This window comes from Cyanistes caeruleus, chromosome Z (assembly GCF_971803275.1).
Source record: "Cyanistes caeruleus chromosome Z, bCyaCae1.hap1.1, whole genome shotgun sequence".
Classification (NCBI taxonomy): domain Eukaryota; kingdom Metazoa; phylum Chordata; class Aves; order Passeriformes; family Paridae; genus Cyanistes; species Cyanistes caeruleus.
This window is the reverse complement of record NC_141732.1, coordinates 41,691,406-41,709,414: the sequence shown is the minus strand read 5'-3', so window position 1 is coordinate 41,709,414 and position 18,009 is coordinate 41,691,406. Positions and strand designations below refer to the sequence as shown.

At 38.7% G+C, this 18,009-nt stretch overlaps 2 long non-coding RNA genes across 2 annotated transcripts in view; one reads left to right on the top strand and one right to left on the bottom strand.

Annotated features, from left to right (window-relative positions):
- Positions 1-8,228: 8,228 nt before the first annotated feature.
- LOC147648390 (uncharacterized) lies at positions 8,229-9,963 on the bottom strand. The gene is made up of 2 exons (XR_015280450.1): positions 9,815-9,963; positions 8,229-8,756 (listed from the first exon to the last, which is right to left on the bottom strand). It is a non-coding gene; the product is annotated as an uncharacterized LOC147648390 (long non-coding RNA).
- Positions 9,847-18,009, top strand: part of LOC111941826 (uncharacterized) — a 63,090-nt gene continuing 54,927 nt past the window's right edge. The window contains exons 1-3 of the long non-coding RNA XR_015280449.1: positions 9,847-10,443; positions 11,157-11,266; positions 12,402-12,629. This is a non-coding gene — a long non-coding RNA (uncharacterized LOC111941826). The remainder of the gene's footprint in view (positions 10,444-11,156; positions 11,267-12,401; positions 12,630-18,009) is intronic.

Sequence of the window (18,009 nt, the reverse complement as noted above, 5' to 3'; positions counted from 1 at the left end):
GTGTATCACCTTTGGAAAGAGGGGAAGGCTACCCATGAAATGTTTAAGGATGTTGCTATGCCATGCAGGAAGAAAATTAAACAGGCAAAAGCCATTAGAACATGATCTGGACAGTTCTGTGAAAGATAATAAAAATGTTTTTATAAATACTAATGTTTTTACAATATATAAAATATATAAATAAATATAATACAAAAAAAGATTTTATTAATATTAATGGCTATCAGAGACTGAAATGGTTCACACCTCGAACACTGATATATAAAGCTTTGCTCATTATAACAAAAACTGTATAAAGAAGCTACAACCAAAGAAGTGTCCCTGAAGATACCTGACTGGGATTTTGGACTGAAAGTCAGACTGCTGAGATTAGATAAATGGAAAACCCATTCTTCAATCACCTGAAACAAACAAGTAAACATGGAAAATAATGTGAGCCAAACCCAGCAGCTGTGCTAAGTGTCATCTTTGGCTTGCTTTAGGGTGGGGGAGGCCATTGCCTACAGACCCATTTTCTGGGAGCAGGTTTGCACAGATTTCCCCCCACAGCCGAGGAGGAGGGAGGAAGCTTGGGTGTTTTTTAACCTCTGCTCAGGGGCAGTGAACCCATCCTTCCTTACACAAAGTGGCTGTGGAACCCCCAGCCCTAGGAAGGCCACATCCATGGAACATTCAGGTGAGAGGCAGCTGAGGAGGTGCCTTAATCCATCAAAAGCCCCCCAAACTGAAGCCTTGCACTATAGGGATGCATGTCATGCAACAAATGTGGAGTCTGTTGTAAGAGAAAATGGCAAACTTCTCTCCCCAGGAAGGTGCCTGGGTCTTCCTACCTCAGCGTATATTAATCCACCAGATTCTATGCTTTTCAGGGGGGCCTCCACCACCAAGAAGACCAGCTGGAGAGGCTCAACAGAACATCATTTGGATCCAAGAATGGTGATATTTGCCTTATTCTGTCTCTGTTACTCTCTCTCTGTTCCCCCCAATCTATTTGCTATTTCTTTCTCTCTCTCTCTCTTTCCCATATTTACTATCAAATAAAACCTATGCTACTGTCACAGGCATATGGTCTTGTTTGCATCTTAATTTGGGCAGCAGCATTTCTAAGAACCTTTAGTAATTAGATCTTGAAAATGGCAAAAGGAGGGGCAAGGAGAACATTCTTTGTTAGACATGGGGAGGAATATATATATATAGTTACTAAAGACAAGGAAAAGGCTGAAGTACTTAATACCTTCTTTTCCTCAGTCTTCAACAGTAAGATAGGTTGTCCTTATGACAACTGGCCTCCTGAGCTGGTAGATAGGGATGGGAAGAAGAATGGACCTACTGAAAACTCAGGAAGAAGCAGTTAGTGACCTGCTGAGCTACTTAGATGCTCACACGTCTATGGGACCTGATGGGTTCCATCCTAGAGTGATGACAGAGCTGGCAGAAGAGTTTGCCAAGCCATTGTCTGTCACCCTGAAAACTCAGCTTCTGAGCTTGCTAACATGGTTTTCTAAAGACCTTCCCAGGACAGTAACTGTAAACACAGATATGTGTACATTCTTTCTGTTACACGTCTTGTGATGGACACCTCTCATGGCCAGTGCAGTGAGAAAGTGTTATGCTGACCATCCAATCCCTGGCCATGGTCAGAAACCTATAAATCCTGGGGGGAAAAATAAACTTTCTCTTCTTTTCACCACACCTCGACCTGTGTCCGTGTGATCTATTCAGCACCAGTGGCAACAATTGTCTATCATTTGTCATCAAAGCAATTGTCTATCATTTGTGACAGTGGAACTCACAAATGACTGAAAGCTAGCTGATGTGCTGCTCTTCCATAAGAAGGGCTGAAAAGAGGATCTGGAAAACTACAGGCCTGTAACTCTGACCTTGGTGCTTGGGAAGGTTGTGGAACAGATCATCTTGAACGTGAGCACACAGTCCAGAGAAGATAACCACAGTATCAGGCCCAGCAGGGGTTTAGGAGGGGCAGGACCTGCCTGTCCAACTTGATTTCCTTTTATGACCAAGTGACCTGCCTGGTGGATGTGGGAAAGGCATCCATGTGGATGTTGTCTACCTGGTCTTCAGTGAAGCCTTTGATACTGTCTCCCATGGCGTTCTCCTGGGAAAATTGGTAAGTCCATGGCTTGCACAAGTCCACCCATCTCTGGGTTAAGAACTGGCTGCATGGCTGGGCCCAAAGAGAAGTGACAAATAGTGCCGCATCCCATTAGTGTCCTGTCACTGGTGGGATTCTGTGCTGGACCCAGTCCTGTTTAATATCTTTACTGATGATCTGGATGAAGGGTTTGAGTCTACTGTTGACAACTTCGCAGATGATGTCAAGAGGGCTGTGAGTGTTAATCAGCTGGAGGGTAGGAGGGCTCTGCAGAGGGATCTGGACTGGCTGGATAGACAGGGAAAATCCAGTTATATGATGTTCAACAAGACCAAGTTCTGGGCCCTGTGCTTTGGCCACAACATCACCTTGCAAGCACTACAGGGTGAGGCCAGAGGGGCTGGACAGAGGCCAGGCAGAAAGGGAGCTGGGGGTACTGACTGACAGTGGACTGAACATGAGCCAGTAGTGTGCCCTGGTGGCCAAGAAGGCCAATGGCATCCTGGCCTGTATCAGCAAAAGGGCAGCAGGACCAGGGGAGTGATTCTTCCCCTGAACTCAGCACTGGTTAGGCCACAACTTGGGTACTGCATTCGGTTCTGCTGATAGCTGTGGTTCCTAGGATGAGATGTACAGATAGGTGTGTGCACCTTTAAATAGACAAGCTAATGTTTCTGAAAGAAAAAGGTTATATGCTTGCCTGAGTGTATTTGTGCTTGTTTATGTGTCTGTTTGAAGCTGATGAATTGGAAGAGCTGCTACAGTCTGACTCTTAGAGGGAGATGTTGAGTTACTTCTGAATTGGCTAGGAGGGAAATAAATTGTATAATCTTAACAAATAGGAGAGGAAAATTAGATTTCTAAAATGATATTTTCCCTTGCAATATAGCTCAATATTGCAAGTGCCAAGATTGCTTCTTCACCAACACTGAAAACCTAAAGTGGCACTAAAGTGGTTTGTCAAATCACAACCTTTATATAATAGGTGACCCAAACCTGCTGGCTCCATAATAATTAATGAGTTAATGTTGTCAATCAGATAGCTTTGTTGGAGTTCTGGGAAAGACTAGGTCAGTGGAAGCATGGCACTGAACTTTAGCAAAGAAAAGTTGGCTTCGCTTCTCTTCTTTTCGCTTCTCTTTGCGTCTCCCCTCCCCTCCCCTCCCCTCCCCTCCCCTCCCCTCCCCTCCCCTCCCCTCCCCTCCCCTCCCCTCCCCTCCCCTCCCCTCCCCTCCCCTCCCCTCCCCTCCCCTCCCCTCCCCTCCCCTCCCCTCCCCTCCCCTCCCCTCCCCTCCCCTCCCCTCCCCTCCCCTCCCCTCCCCTCCCGTAGACACAAAGCTTTATGGAGGTAACAACTGACAGCTTCCTACAACAAATACTTCTAGGTTGCACAGGACTTTGCTCAAGGTCTTTGTATTCCTATGAAATAGTGACTGCACTGCACTAAGTTGCAACAAACAGAATAAATTTTTTGCTTATAGGGGTGTCTGACCCTAAGGTCTAATCCATTCCCAACCAGTCTGTACACCTATGTGAAGGAGAAATTGAGGAGAAATGGGTACAAATTGCACCAGGAGATGTTTCATGTTGATACAAGAAATATTTTTTTACAGTGAGAACCATCAATCACCAAAAGAACCCCTCCAAGGAGGTTGTAGAGTCCCTGTCACTGGGTGTTCTGAAAATGTGATAGGATAGTGTGCTAGAAAATCTTATTTAAGTTCCCTTTCCCATGAAATATTGGATCAGATGATCTTTTGAAGTCTATTCCAATCTGACACATTCTATAATTCTGTGATTCTAAAGTAATCTCCCAAACCACAACCAAAGAAATCGACCATTTATCTAGGGCGTAGGTGAATCAGATTTTTCACTAGGTTTCCACAGGTTTTGAATGATTGATGCAAAATGCTTTGAAATAGCCAAAGAATCCTGTGATATAGACCTGGAAAATGCATGATCAATTTTTTAGTGGGTCTGTCTGCTAATATTCAAAATAAATTTCAGTCTGATATATATTTAACTTTAAGCATATGAATGGTCTCCTTTATTGAAATGAGGATCTTCCTCCCATATTTGTTTAAGTAGAACTGGCATGGTGTGTAAATTCCACCATATAAAAAAGTATTTGGGACTGTGATGCCTGTATTTGGGTGAAGATGATTTTCAGAAGTAGAGAATATAATTGTTTTATTGAGGGATAGTTCAAAGAAAAATATGTTTGTTTCAGCTTTTACCCTCTATTTTGATTATCCCATTTGATCTCAATCGTTGTGAGTTTCTACCTCTTTAAGCAATCAAGACATTACTTATAATTTTGTATCTACTTTTTCATTCAAGTATTTCCTCTTATGGTCTCTGTATGCACTATGTCATACCCCCAGCTAGCTACACCTGGGCCAGAAAGCATGTTCTTGATCACCATTTTAGCCTAAATGTGCTGTAATGGGGTGGATGATTACTTGTGAAATTAAGGGAATGGCAGTGTGTCATGATTTTACTGCAGCAGGCAGCTAAGTCATACTTCTATATGATCTATATCACAGTCCTTATGGGTGTACTTGCTCTTGGAAGAGTATTGTCTATAAGCCATAGTATTTTTTACGGGTATATCTGCTGCAGCAAGGACTTATCCAGAGCCACAGTAGTTTTGTGGTGCAATTGCTTCACTTTAACCTCATCCATGGGCCACAATTCCTTCTGGTGTGCGTCAGCTCCACCATGGCACTGCCCATGGCCACTGACCTTTCAGAGGTGTTCCTCCTGTGTCATGGACTTATCCACAGGCAAAAAACCACAAAAACCACACTGATGCCCTGGCCATTTCCCAGCCCAGGCACATCTCCCTGCTGTTTTCCAAGTGTTCCCGGCCATAGCAGAGCACGGAACTCAGCAGCATAACACTCAGCAGCACAGCAGTACAGTGACCAGCAAAAGCAAGGAGCAGTCTCTTATATACAGGACAGCAAGCCAGCCCCACAGCAAGCACAGGAACCTGCTGATTAATAGCTAAATTGTACTAACAACAGCCAGGAATTCAACCTAGCACATTCCAGTCAGACCTGTCATTATCTCAATCTCTTCTACTCCTATACCGGGTGGCAAAAATGACTGTCTTGGTATAAGCCCAATGGGCAAATAAATACTGCACACATTTTTGCTCAGAAAGCTCATGGATTGAAATACAGGCTGTTCAATAGGTAAAGAGAAAGGAATGAATTCACTGCTTCTCTGTAGCAGGCAAGTGTTCAGTCATCTTTGGGTCTCTATCATGTGTACCAGTTAATCAGGAAAAATCTCTGACCATCATTCTGTCCTTCCTCCACCAGTGTCATACCTTATAGGATACCCCTTTGGTCAGCTGGGTTCAACAACATTCCCAGCTATGTCCCCTTCAAATTTCTTGCACAACCCCTGACTGCTAGCTGGAGTGGCAGTGTGAGAAACAGAAAAGGATTTGATGTAAACACTGTTAAGTAGTAAGAGAAACATTTTTGTCACAAATACAAAACACAGCCCCATACAAACTCCTGTAAAAGAATTAGGTCTGCTTCAGCCAAACTCAGTGCAGAGTGTTAAGTCTCAATGGTTTGATAAAGAACTGGCCTGGCTGGTCCCCAACAGGCGTATGGACCTCAAGGTTTGGCCCTGCTATCTGGAAATACCCACATATATACATAGATACATGCATACATACACACATACATAGATACATACCAATTAGAAGTTTCCTGTGTGCAACAAGACCAAGGTATTAAAATGTAAATTATAGGCTATCTTCATCAACCAAAGAAAGAAAAAGAAAGTGTAAAAAAAAGTTTACACAGGAATCAATTACCCAAAGTAATGTGTAATTACATTTCCACTGTTGGTTCTCATTACTGATGAGTTCATCATAATGTCCCAATAACAGAATTAGTGAAACAATCTTTTATAAATAGGCCTACATGGTTAAACACTATGCAGTTTGTCTTTCAGGTATCTAAAATTAGCATCTAAGGAGTTATACTTGGGGAGCGATTGCTGGTGTTTGACTGTGAAGTACACAGAAAGATAGCACAAAATTAATTATAAGCAACTTAAATTTTGTAAACATCTCAATGTACCAGTGAGTGGTGCTCATGAAATACAAGCCCTTTAGGTAGTATGCAAGTCTCAAGAAGAGGATAGTATCCAAGTGAATATATAATTTTGTCTGTAACAAGGTAGAAATAGTTTTATTGTCCTTGTCTAAATTTAAAGTTTATCTTTTGCATTGATAGCCAGAGATGCTGAAGATATAAAATAAAAAAGCACACTTAGATCTGTAAAATAGGTGAAGAATAAACCCTGCCAAGAAGTGATTTGAACTTATTTATCATAAGGTATGGGTTTTTTAGGGTTTTTTTTGTGAGAACTGCTACAGGATTTGTTGTCACATCCTGTGTGCTGTACACAAATAAACCACTGATTTTTAATATCTTTAACTCCTCTAACAAATATTGACAAATATTATGCAAAATATTACCAGAAAAAAACACAATCTTCTGAGACATTTATGTCATTTGTACATGGTAGAATTTTTCATGGTAGAATTACTGAATAGAAGAAATATCAGAGAAAATAATACTTGAACGTCTAAATGGAAAGCAAGATATACTTCTGTTGTCACAGGAGTAACCCACAGATTGTAACTGTAAACTTGGCATTTACTGATAAGCTTTAGTGTGACTACAGAATTATAGTGTCTAGAATATCACTGGATAGTAACATGGTTAAACCACAAGTGAAAAATGTAGACTTCATTGCTGACCTCAGTACCTGGTGAAGGTTCATCATTGTGTAGAAATTTGTACACCTTTTCCCCAAGAAAAGTGGCTTGCTCTATTGATGGATGAGCCTTGTCTCTGAGTCTGCAAAACCACCGCTAAATTAATCAAGAATAGTACCTATTTCAGAAATTTCCCATCCCAAAAATTGTCTGGTTTGTAGCCACCAGTTTACTCAGTGGATATTGTTCATATGTTTTCGGCTATCAAACAGTCCCTTTGCTCCTTTATTCATTGCAATATGTAAAAACAAAATTAAATTTAGAGCCTACCCTTCTCTTTGCTGCAAAAAAGATGTGAAAGCTGAAAATGTATTTTTAGAACAATTTACTGATGTATTCTAAAAAATATATACCTGCTTTTATTTCTTCTTTCAACTTTGACTCTGTAAAAGTTATACCTTGAAGCCAAATGATATTTTTATCTCTGTCTATATCTCTGAATGTCATTTTTAAAGAGTATATCTGCAGATGTGGAACCTGCAGTACTTCTGGAATCAGAAGCAAAACTGTAATAAATGAAAAAAAACAGAATCTAGTGGAAAAAAGTCTTAGGAAGTCTAGTCATGAGCAAATGATCACTATATTTTGTTGTAGTTTGTATAAAATACTAGGAAAAGATAAGGTATTCTTCTTTAATTGAAATAAATTGAATTATGACTTTCCTCCAGACTGAATGGTGCGCTGATAGTAAACGGAGTGTTAAAAATAAGTCACAGGTTTCTGAATGGAAGTTATTACTGTTTATGCAAATATAAGATTCTTAAAATGAAAAGCCTAGGGAAGTATGGAGGGGCCTGATTATTCTGCCTAAAAATGGTGGGCCACTGTAAAGATAAAATAAAAATCTATATATTTTAATAAACCTACATTATCCCCAAGCAGGATTTAAAATTCCTTTCAGCCCAGGTGCAACCCTTTCAGTTTCAAGAAATGCCAGATTATAGTCCATGTCAAGTTGGGTGATTGCAATCAGACTGCAGAGAGATTGAGCTATGAGTACTCAAATTATGACTCTTAAATTTAGATCAATGCCTATCTATCTGTCTTAAAAAGCTGAGGGTCTCAGATTTTTTGGTGTGGGGTTTTTAATATTTTTATTTTTATGTTTATGTTTATTTTTATTTTTTTTTTCTGCCATTCAATTGAATCCACAGCATCTCTGCATTTTTAAAAAATGTAGGAGAAACTTGTGTTGCTATCCAGCTGCCCTTAATTTATTAATTACCTTTAAAAGTTTGTTAAATAAAAGGCTTGATATGCTATGAAAGAATACAACTACAAAACTCAAGGAAAGAGGGCAAAGGCTATTCATCCAGTAGTTTATTTCATTTTCAGCAGATAAAAACAACTTTCATGTATAACTTCCTAATTTTTACATATTTTCAAGCCTTTTCTTCAAGGTCTTTCAGTATCAGACATGGAATCATATATATTGAGCAGTGCTAAGGGTTAGACAGAATGAAAACCTGTAGGGAACCTGTATACTGGATTTAAGTTACAAGATCAGAGCTTTTACATTGCTTGTGTCACTTGCTCATGCCTGGCCTCCTCTATGTCCAAAACATTCCTTCCCAGCAGGAAGATGGCATGAGATACTCGGTGGAAACTTGTGTTTGTTCCTGATGTGTGCTCCCTGTCTCAGACACTTGGTACCAAGCATCCCTGGTGTTCTCCACACAGGTCTGTGACTTTTAGTGACTTTTTTCACTGACAGGGTCCTTGCTGCAGCCAAGGTCTTCACCTTCTTCTTTTAAAATCTCCTCCTTCCTTTTCATAAATCCTGGTTTTGGTACTGTCTCCTCTTTTTTAAAGACTCCAAACTCTCAGTATTCCCTGCGTACATAGAGAAGCATAGTATGTGATCAGCTTATTAATTGATGGTTCTGTCTTATGTGTCTTTATTATTTGGGCAATTCTGGACATGTCATTTTTGTTTAGCCTGGATGTTGTCAAAATTTACAATGGAATTGTATCAGTGGCAGCTAGCAAGTGGAAGGTTTATGCATAAGGGCTCAAAAGCTCAGTATTTGACAGTGTCCCATACATACAATTATTTTCTACCTAACATCATTCACAACCAAATCAATTTTTCAGCATGACAAACAGCTGTCACCAAAATCAAAATATACACCTGTCTGACAGAGAACAAGACAGCATTTTATGATTCCACATATGTAAAGCAAAACTCAAGAAAATGAAAATAAACTGGTCAAAACTATTTAATAACTCCTCTGTGGGAAGACAGGACTTTTTATTTATTTATTTATTTATTTAACTTTGTGAATAAATGTTTTTGCTCGTATCTAATGAAGTTTGGTTTCTGCTTGCTCTGTTTACTTGTGTGTAAACATACCATATATATGAAACTTAGATATCTTTCACACTTGCTGTGAACTTTTCTTTAGACACTCTTAAAAGATCACCTATGCTATTCTCTGTCCTGTGGAGTCACTCTCACACTTTTGATTTGATTTCAATGTCTCCATCTGTCCCATATGTTCCTAGCTTACTCCTGTGTTCTAATCTCTGACAGGTGCTATTGTGCTTTCCTTTACTATGCATTCCTGGTGGCAGAGTAATTACATGTATTGTCCCAATATATGAATTTTTCAAAGAGTATGCTTTGTGAATTTTTTTGTCTTGTACTCATTGCTACACTTTGGTATGAATGTGTGATCAGTTTCTAGGGATTTTCTCAAATACAACATGAAACCGTCTTTTAAAGCTAACTGACAAGCTGTGGTAGTTTGTCACACCCATGGAAGTGACTTCTCTGAGAGAAGCTGCTGGGAGTTCCTTCTCTGCTTGAGATCAGGCCAATAGCTGGCCAGTTCTGAGAACTGGCAGCATTTTGCACCACTGAAAAGTAAGATCACTTCTGTGAATACCACCTTTTAAAACCCCAAACTCGGGAACTTCTTTCTCTTTCTTTCTGGCTTTGAAAGGCAGCAGAGTTCTGGTGCGGCTGGCCCCGCTCCCCTGCGGCCTGTGCGGCCTGGGGAGGGCTGGGCCGGAGCCCAGCGGCTCCCGGGTGGGGAATGGAGACTGTGGGACCCCCTCCTCAGGCTGGGCCGGGCTCTGCTGTGGCCCCTCCTGGGAAGCCCTCCAGGTCCCATTCCAGCAGGGTGATTGAGGCTCTTCCCAGGGAGGCTGAGCCCTCCTGGGGAGTCCGCTGAGCCCTTTCCAGCTGTGCGGCCAGGCCAGGCCAGGCCAGTCCCCGGCTTTTACCAGAAGCTGCCGGGCAGGCGGAGGGGAAACCATCGGCCCGTAGCATACTGCCTCTGAGTGCTAGCCTGGCTCCTGAGATGCTGGCCGCCCTCCCTTAGCACAGCCACTGAAAATCATCCATCATAAACAGCTCCAGCCACTGGCACCAGCAGAGATCCCATGACCATCCACAAGACCTGGGCAAGATTTAACCTTTTCTCTACACAGATGAGACCTGCAGACTTTAATCTTCTCTCCAGGGAGAGAAAATACAGAGCAATTGACATGAAAAGAGACAACATGAAAAATCAAGGTCAGTAAAAGAAGGAGTCAGGCATCAGATGTAAGGAGAATGAGGAGACGCTCTAATAAGCTGAAATATTCTTTTGGTAGGGCCATGGAGATGGACAATAATGTTCTGAAAATTCATGAAAGAGTATTGGGGAAATGAAGTATTCAAGCTGTAGGTCTGGGCAGAGGTATCCATTGATGAAGACAAGAAGATGATGGAGTAGCTGTGATCCTGTAAAACACTTGAATAGAGGGGGAGAGATGACAGTGATGAAGACCCTTTGTCCCAAGGGAGAGAAGGAGAAAACCTCTGTTCCCAGAGATGATCACAGAGACAAATGGAGAGAACCTTTGCCTTTGAATAACTCATCCTTAAAATAATACCCCTTAAGTCCATGGCCCATGGACACACCTCTGAGTGGTGTGAAAATGGGAGGAAGGCATAATGGCAGAGTTTGTGCCTGGGCGGCTGTCAGTTGTAGAAATGAAAAGCCATGAGAAAACTGTTTGTTGTGGAGAACTCTCCATGGAATGACAGGAGAAAACTCCTCTCCCTACAAAGACTGATAGAAAGACTATTGTATAGTTGGTACTGCTTTAACATCCCAGGTTTTGTCTCTGGGTTGTCAGTAGGGAAAAGAAAGTTTGGGTGGGGGTAGAAAAGGTTTCTGGAGGTTATATTGTGGTTTCTTATTCTTGTAGTCTTGTTAATAAAGTTTCTCTGTTCCTTTTAAGTTTTAAGCCTGTTTTGCCCTTCTCCTAATCCATATCTCAGAGCAAGAAATGAGTAAATACTCTGGTGATTTTAGCTGTCACTAAAAACCACCACACAAGCAAATGTAAATGTAAGTAATAAGATTTTAAAAAGTAAATTATATAGCTTATAATTTGTATTTCATTTATAAAAATGCAATATTTCAAGAAATTGCTTTTTTTAATAAACTTCCTCTTAATTTACCCAACACAATCATGGGTTTATTAGGATGCAATCATTTACTAGTGGCTATACTGGTATTTTGTTTCATGTCTATGACCTTTCTTTGACACAAAGAAAATCCTGGATTCCATTTCATTTCTCAGTGAATAAGTGCAACAGAAGTCTGAAACTATGCACTCCTTTTCTCCTTTTCCAGCTGAAATTTGTAGTGCTGAACTCACTGACACCATAAATATGTACCTATACCTGTACTAACTCATGCAAAGTGGGCTGGGCTAATGTAATTAGTTAGATTCAGTGATGCATTTATGGAGTCCAAGCTATTCTATCCTAAAGGCATTGACTAAGGAAAACTGTACTTTTTTTTCATTAACAAACTCCCACTTTCAGGGTGTGTTGGAATCCAAAATAAAAGCCTCTCTGGGCTCCTCAGACACAGAGAATAACTAGAATATATTAAACCATAGATACAGAGTAGAAGTGAAGGTTTTCGTTTTGAGTAGGTAAAAATATAGCTGAAGTGCCCTAAGAATCTGTGTTAGCTAGTGAAAAGCTTTATTCCCCAGTTTAAAGTTCAGTCATAATACCCTTCACAGATTCAACTGAGCTCTAGACATAATGAAAATATACTTTGCATTCTTGAGTAGAACAGACAGGATTATTCAAGTAAACAGATAATAACCTATACCTAAGATTTAGGTCAAAAGAGCATTGCTTTTGTCTGTTAGAATTAAGTTCAGATTGGTGTAGAAAGTATTGTTTTAGAAGCGTGTTTTTAGCTGATTGGTTGATGTATAAATTTAATCCCCTGGACTGGGGGCTGGACTGAGAAAGAAGAGCAGCAGCTCCATCATCATCACCAGCTGCTTCTGCGGCCCAGAACAGCAGAACACCACATTGGGAAACTGCTGCTCAGAATCCAGGATTTTATGCCAAAAGCTTTTAGTAAGGACTTAGACTCGCTGAACTCTTTTTGACTGATGCTTTTATGCAATAAATACCTTTCTAGTAATCATTAACTGCTCATATTTCTTTGAGACCAGGAACATCCCTTGAATCCCCATTGAAACATCGACAAATGGTGCCCCTGTTTTAAGCAGCTGAAGGAGTGAAGCAGTCAAGCTCTCCAGAGAACTAGTCGAAGGCCTGCTTGGAGCCAGAATCCAGGGATCAAAATAACCACGGACAGCCAGTGAGTGCTTGAGGAAAAATCCAGGTGCTGGACACCTGGAACGGGTCCATGAAAGAACTGTCACCTACTAAGTGGACAGGTGAGCTCTGGGGTAATCGGATTCTAATCGGGAAAAATATTTCTAAAGAGCAGATACGTATCTATGACTATTTAAAATATTTTCTAAAAGATAATGTCCATGAAGTCTCAAATAAGGAGTTAAAAGATCTTTTAATATATGCTGAAAAGCATTTCCCAGAAGTGAATCTGGTAATCTAATAAAAATCTAGTAAATCTAATGCTTTAACTACCTCACTCTGGGCCCAAATTGGTGCTAAGCTAGTTGATAATGCCACCCATCGGAACAATGCAGCTGTTTCTTTGTTGCCAACGTGGAGATCAGTTTTAGAAATCTTGGATGTGAACCTATTATATGATACTACCAGAAGGGACAAAACAGCTGGTTTTTGGTTGCCAGCTCGGAGATTAATTGTAGAAATCTTGAAGAACTCACTCACAAATCCTGCAAACTCAGAGGCTGCCTCAGTACCCCCCATGCTGCCTCAGCATCCTGACAGGGAACACTGCCATCCCGGTTCGCTGCTGGAGCTGGAGATGGGCTCCGAGAATCACTGGGACAGGCAGAAGGACTCTCTTTGGCTTTGCCACCCCCCTCACAAATACTGCAGTTGCCATCATGGCCACACTGGGAGACCCCTGGCCAGAACCAGTGGGTTTTCTGGGCCCCGCCGCACCGTTCTCCCCTTCACGGCTGCAGCGGCACCCCTGCTGCTCCAGCCCGGGCTGGACGTGCCCACCACGGCATGATAATTAGAATAATTAATAATTCTAATTAAAGAATAATTAGCTTGGGAAAAATTTCACTACATAAGAAAGTAAAGTTAACTATATATTGGACTATATATTGTCCATTTGTTCGTTTTTTCCCCTACAATTTAAAAAAGATAATTTTATTGTGAATCATAAAAACACATGACAGCATGTATACTTATTTAAATCTTAATTAAAAATTGGACTTTTTGTTTAAACAGTTTAAGCATAAAATTTATGACAATATTATATGAAGAGTTTCTTGTTGTTTTATGTTTTAAATATTTGTGTTCCCTTACCTTTATTAGGCCAAGCCCAAATTTATTGCACCAACGTCTGCAAAGTGCTACAAAAGTTGAATGGCAATTTGCCAAACCCTATGTTGTTATATTTTTTTTCTTTAGTAAAACTATACTTTAAAAGCCCTGATAAACTTGTTTGCACCAGAAAAATTCCCATTATCAATAAGTATTTTCAATAGTATCTGCAGTTATTATGAGTTATTCTTAAGGCCAGATCACATAAAATCATAATATATTTGTCACATCTTTATAATTTCTAGAGTAAATCCATGTTGATATATTATGTTCATCTGTTATGTACCAAACTTTTAGTTGTCTTTTTTGTAATCATAGAATTAAGCGCACGTAATAGAAATAAGTGTATCTTAATAGAATTAAGTACAGTTAAGTTTTGTTATGTTTATGTCTAACTAATTTTTAAGATTTCTTTCTATCAGATGTCATTCATATTAAGTTTAAATGTACTTTAATCTAAATTGTCTCAAGATTTGTTAAAAGATGCTTATCTGAACTGTATAGTTATTTTCTTTTAGAGATAAGATGACTATGACTGGAACAGCTGAGATGAAACACTGATAAATATCTGCTTTTGGATGGAAGAAGATGTAGTCTAATACACCCTTGATTGCACCAAAGTTTTATTACTTGTTACAATCTCTGCTATTTTTGTCTATGATAGGTAGAATGAAAGAATAGTGATTGTTATTAATACTAAGAAGTTTAAAAGTTTTTTACTGTTGATATATTTATTGTATAATGTGAATGTGTATATTTTTATGATAAACATTATTTATAAGGTATCATTATTGTATTTACAGCCAGTTTCTCATGTACTTTGACATCTCTTTGTGTGATCACCTACACCAAATTGCAAAATGCAGTTGAACAGGTTGTTTAGATAGTCCTGTGCAGGTTTCTCTCATTTAGTCTCTTTTCTTGTTTGAACAGGTTTGCTATGGGTTTGATCCAGTGCAGCTTCATGATTTTTTAGTATTTCCAGAGTTAAGTTTCAAAGAGAACCAACTCCTAGACGTTTGATAATTTTCTAATTGTTAAGAGTCTTGTTTTTAAAAATGAGTTAAGGGACGTCCTTCCAGTTTAAAGTCTAGGCCCTGGCCAGACCTTGACTTTACCTGGATGGAAAATTTGCCAACAATCCAGATGTTTTCTGCACCAAAACAATATTCAATTCATTTTGACCTGACGATTTGACTCTATTGCATGACAGCAGGATCAGTTTTAAAGTAAGCTTGGAGAATCATCATCCAGAAATTATTACCCAGTTCTTTACTGATTTGAGGTTTATTGGCTGTTTGCAGACTTTGAGGTGCTGTTTTAGTGGTTAATAATAATTTATTATTATTATGATTTAATGATTTATTAATCATGTTTAACATCTGATTTCTAACTACTGTTTTTATTCATTATGTGTATTGTTTGTTTTGATGTCTTTTATGTGCATGATAAGAGAGGTACATCTCCCTTTTAAAAACAAAAAGAATCAATGCCCTGAGAATATTCCATTAATGCCATATGTAAATTAAAAAATTAGACCGTAATCCATTTTAAAAAATTTAGAAAAGATCAAATCTGAATTCATAATTAAGAATACAGCAGCTAATCCTAAGTGATTCCTTAAAGAGGTGATATGCCTATGTTTTAGTAACAGGTTCGAAATAATCATCTACTCATCTGACATTGTAAAGCTGTTTTGGCAAAAATAAGGTACAATTTGTGTTAAAAAAAGAATGTGAAAAAGAATTTGCAAAAAAATCAGAAGGTATCTAAATTAAAAAAAAAAAATTAAAATTATTTGAATGTTCCCAAAATAACTTTGTGTCTCATCCTTGGCTAATACATGAACAACATTAGAAAGAGAGAAAGAAACAAAAAAATCTTAAAATTTGCTTTAAAATTAAAATTTAAAAAAATAATCTTTTGCAAAAAGACAATTTTAAGGTGTCAAAATGGAGAATGAGGGATAGGGCCATCTTGCTTTGAGATGATTTATTGCTCAAATAGCCAGATAAGATGTCAGTCTCAAGGCGTGAGATTTAGAGGAGTAACAAGTCAGACACAGCTCAAGTAAGACATGGGTTTCTTCTTTGCACAGCAATATATAACATTTTAGCCCAACAGGCAGTTGACACGAAATTTGTTTTCACTTATTAACCTATCACCTTTGATTAATTTTGCTGCACTGTGACTCATACATGCCTGTGATATAGTTTCCAGATTTCTAACCTACTCTATAAGTCACACTACTACAGTTCAAATTCAAACTCTTTTACTTAATATAGTTTCTTACCTACTTTAGGCATATTCTTACTTATAACTATAGAGACGTAAGTTTATGATTTCTCTACCCAATGTCTGTGTACCTTCATGACTACATCAATTTAAGCTCTTTCTAAGGCTGCAGACTGAACTCTTCAGTATCTGTAGAAGTTTCTATTTTTCTGTTTCCAACATTAAGGAAACATGAAGTTTAATCAAATGTTAAGTTTATATTTCTTTTTGCTTAGTTTGCTTTGCTTGCTTTTCATAGTACAGATTTGCTAGTTAGTCAGCCTGGAACCAATGTTTAGGTAACTTTTAGCTAATGTGTCAGGTTTAGATACCATATGTCTGTCCAACACAATCAAAAAAAAAAAAAATTATGTTCCACCTGCCTGACTAGTGTGCCAGTGGATGCTTGGCCAATTCCAAAAGAAATTAACAAAGCCATGCAAGGTACATTTGCAAGATCATCTACATGGGACCTATAGTCCCCAGCAGATGTGTGTAATTGTGGGCTCCTAACCTTCTCAAGGCACCTCTTGAACTATAAGGATTTGAGATCCCTGGCTCTGTAAAAATAGCTTGTTTAATGGATGAAGTTAAACATCATAGGTGAAAAAGTTTTTAAAAGTAAGTCTATACATTTTAGTCATCATAATAGTTGTACTAAATATAGTGCCTTGTTTTTTTCCAATGCATTGGATAAATGATTAATAAAACTTCTAGAGGAATCTACATGCTGCAGAAAGGAGGGGGAGATGTTGGAATCAAAAATAAAACCCCCTCTGAGCTCCTCAGAAACAGAAAATAACTGAAATGTATTGAACCACAGATACAGAGTAAAAGTGAAGGTTTTCGTTTTAAGTAGGTAAAAATATAGCGTAAGTGCCCTAAGAGTCTGTGTTAGCTAGTGAAAAGCTTTATTCCCCGGTTTAAAGTCCAGTGATAATGCCCTTCACAGATTCAACTGAGCTCTAGACATAATGAAAATATACTTTGCATTCTTGGATAAGAGCAGATAGGATTATTCATGTAAACAGATAATACCCTAAGTTCATATTGGTGTAAAAGAATTGTTTTAGAAGCGTGTTTTTAGCTGATTGGTTGATGTATAAATTTAATCCCCTGTGCTGGGGATTGGGGGGCTGGACTGAGAAGGAAGAGCAGCAGCTCCATCATCATCACCAGCTGCTTCTGCGGCCCAGGACAACAGAACACCACATTGAGAAACTGCTGCTCAGAATCCAGGACTTCATGCCAAAAGCTTTTAGTAAGGACTTTAGACTCTCTGAACTTTGCCTTTGAGACTGATGCTTTTATGCAATAAATACCTTTCTAGCAATCATCAGCTGTTCATATCTCTTTGAGACCAGGAAAATCCCTTGAATCCCCATTGAAACATCAAGAAGGGTGAAGAAAATTAAGTGGATCAGTTATGAAGAGGTTACATTGAGTTTATATCCTGAATATCTACATGGAACAGATCAATTATGTAGATTCTTCAGCTTCCTTATAGGCCAGCAGAAGATCTTCACTGTAGACGTGTCTGCACGAATCATTAGCAACTCAGACCTCTGTGTGCTTCTGTCATGATTGCTACAGACTTTAAACAATAAATTGCATCACTTACCATTCTTGGACAGTTTTTTCATATTGTCTTTAAGTAGGGAGAAATAGAATTGTCTGTAGTGAATGTTATTTTTAGACAATATGGTAATACAGTATGGACTTTGGACACCATCAAACTGCCACTGTATTTTCTCATGAGCGAATCAAAATAATTTTATGTTTATTACTGTTTTCCTAATGATATATATAAATATATATAAATCTAGGTAGATTTATTTTCTTAGAATACACAGCGTTCTTACACCATCATTTAGTTCATCAAGTTGGATATGAAATGATTGCCAGAGTTGCATTCTATTTATTCTTCTATTTATTACATAATCATATATTTAAGTGCATTGATTTACCTACTTGAAAGGAAATTGTCTGCATACATTTATTTTCAAAACTTTATGAGTACATTTTTTTATTGCATATATAATTTAATTTTTTTTATTA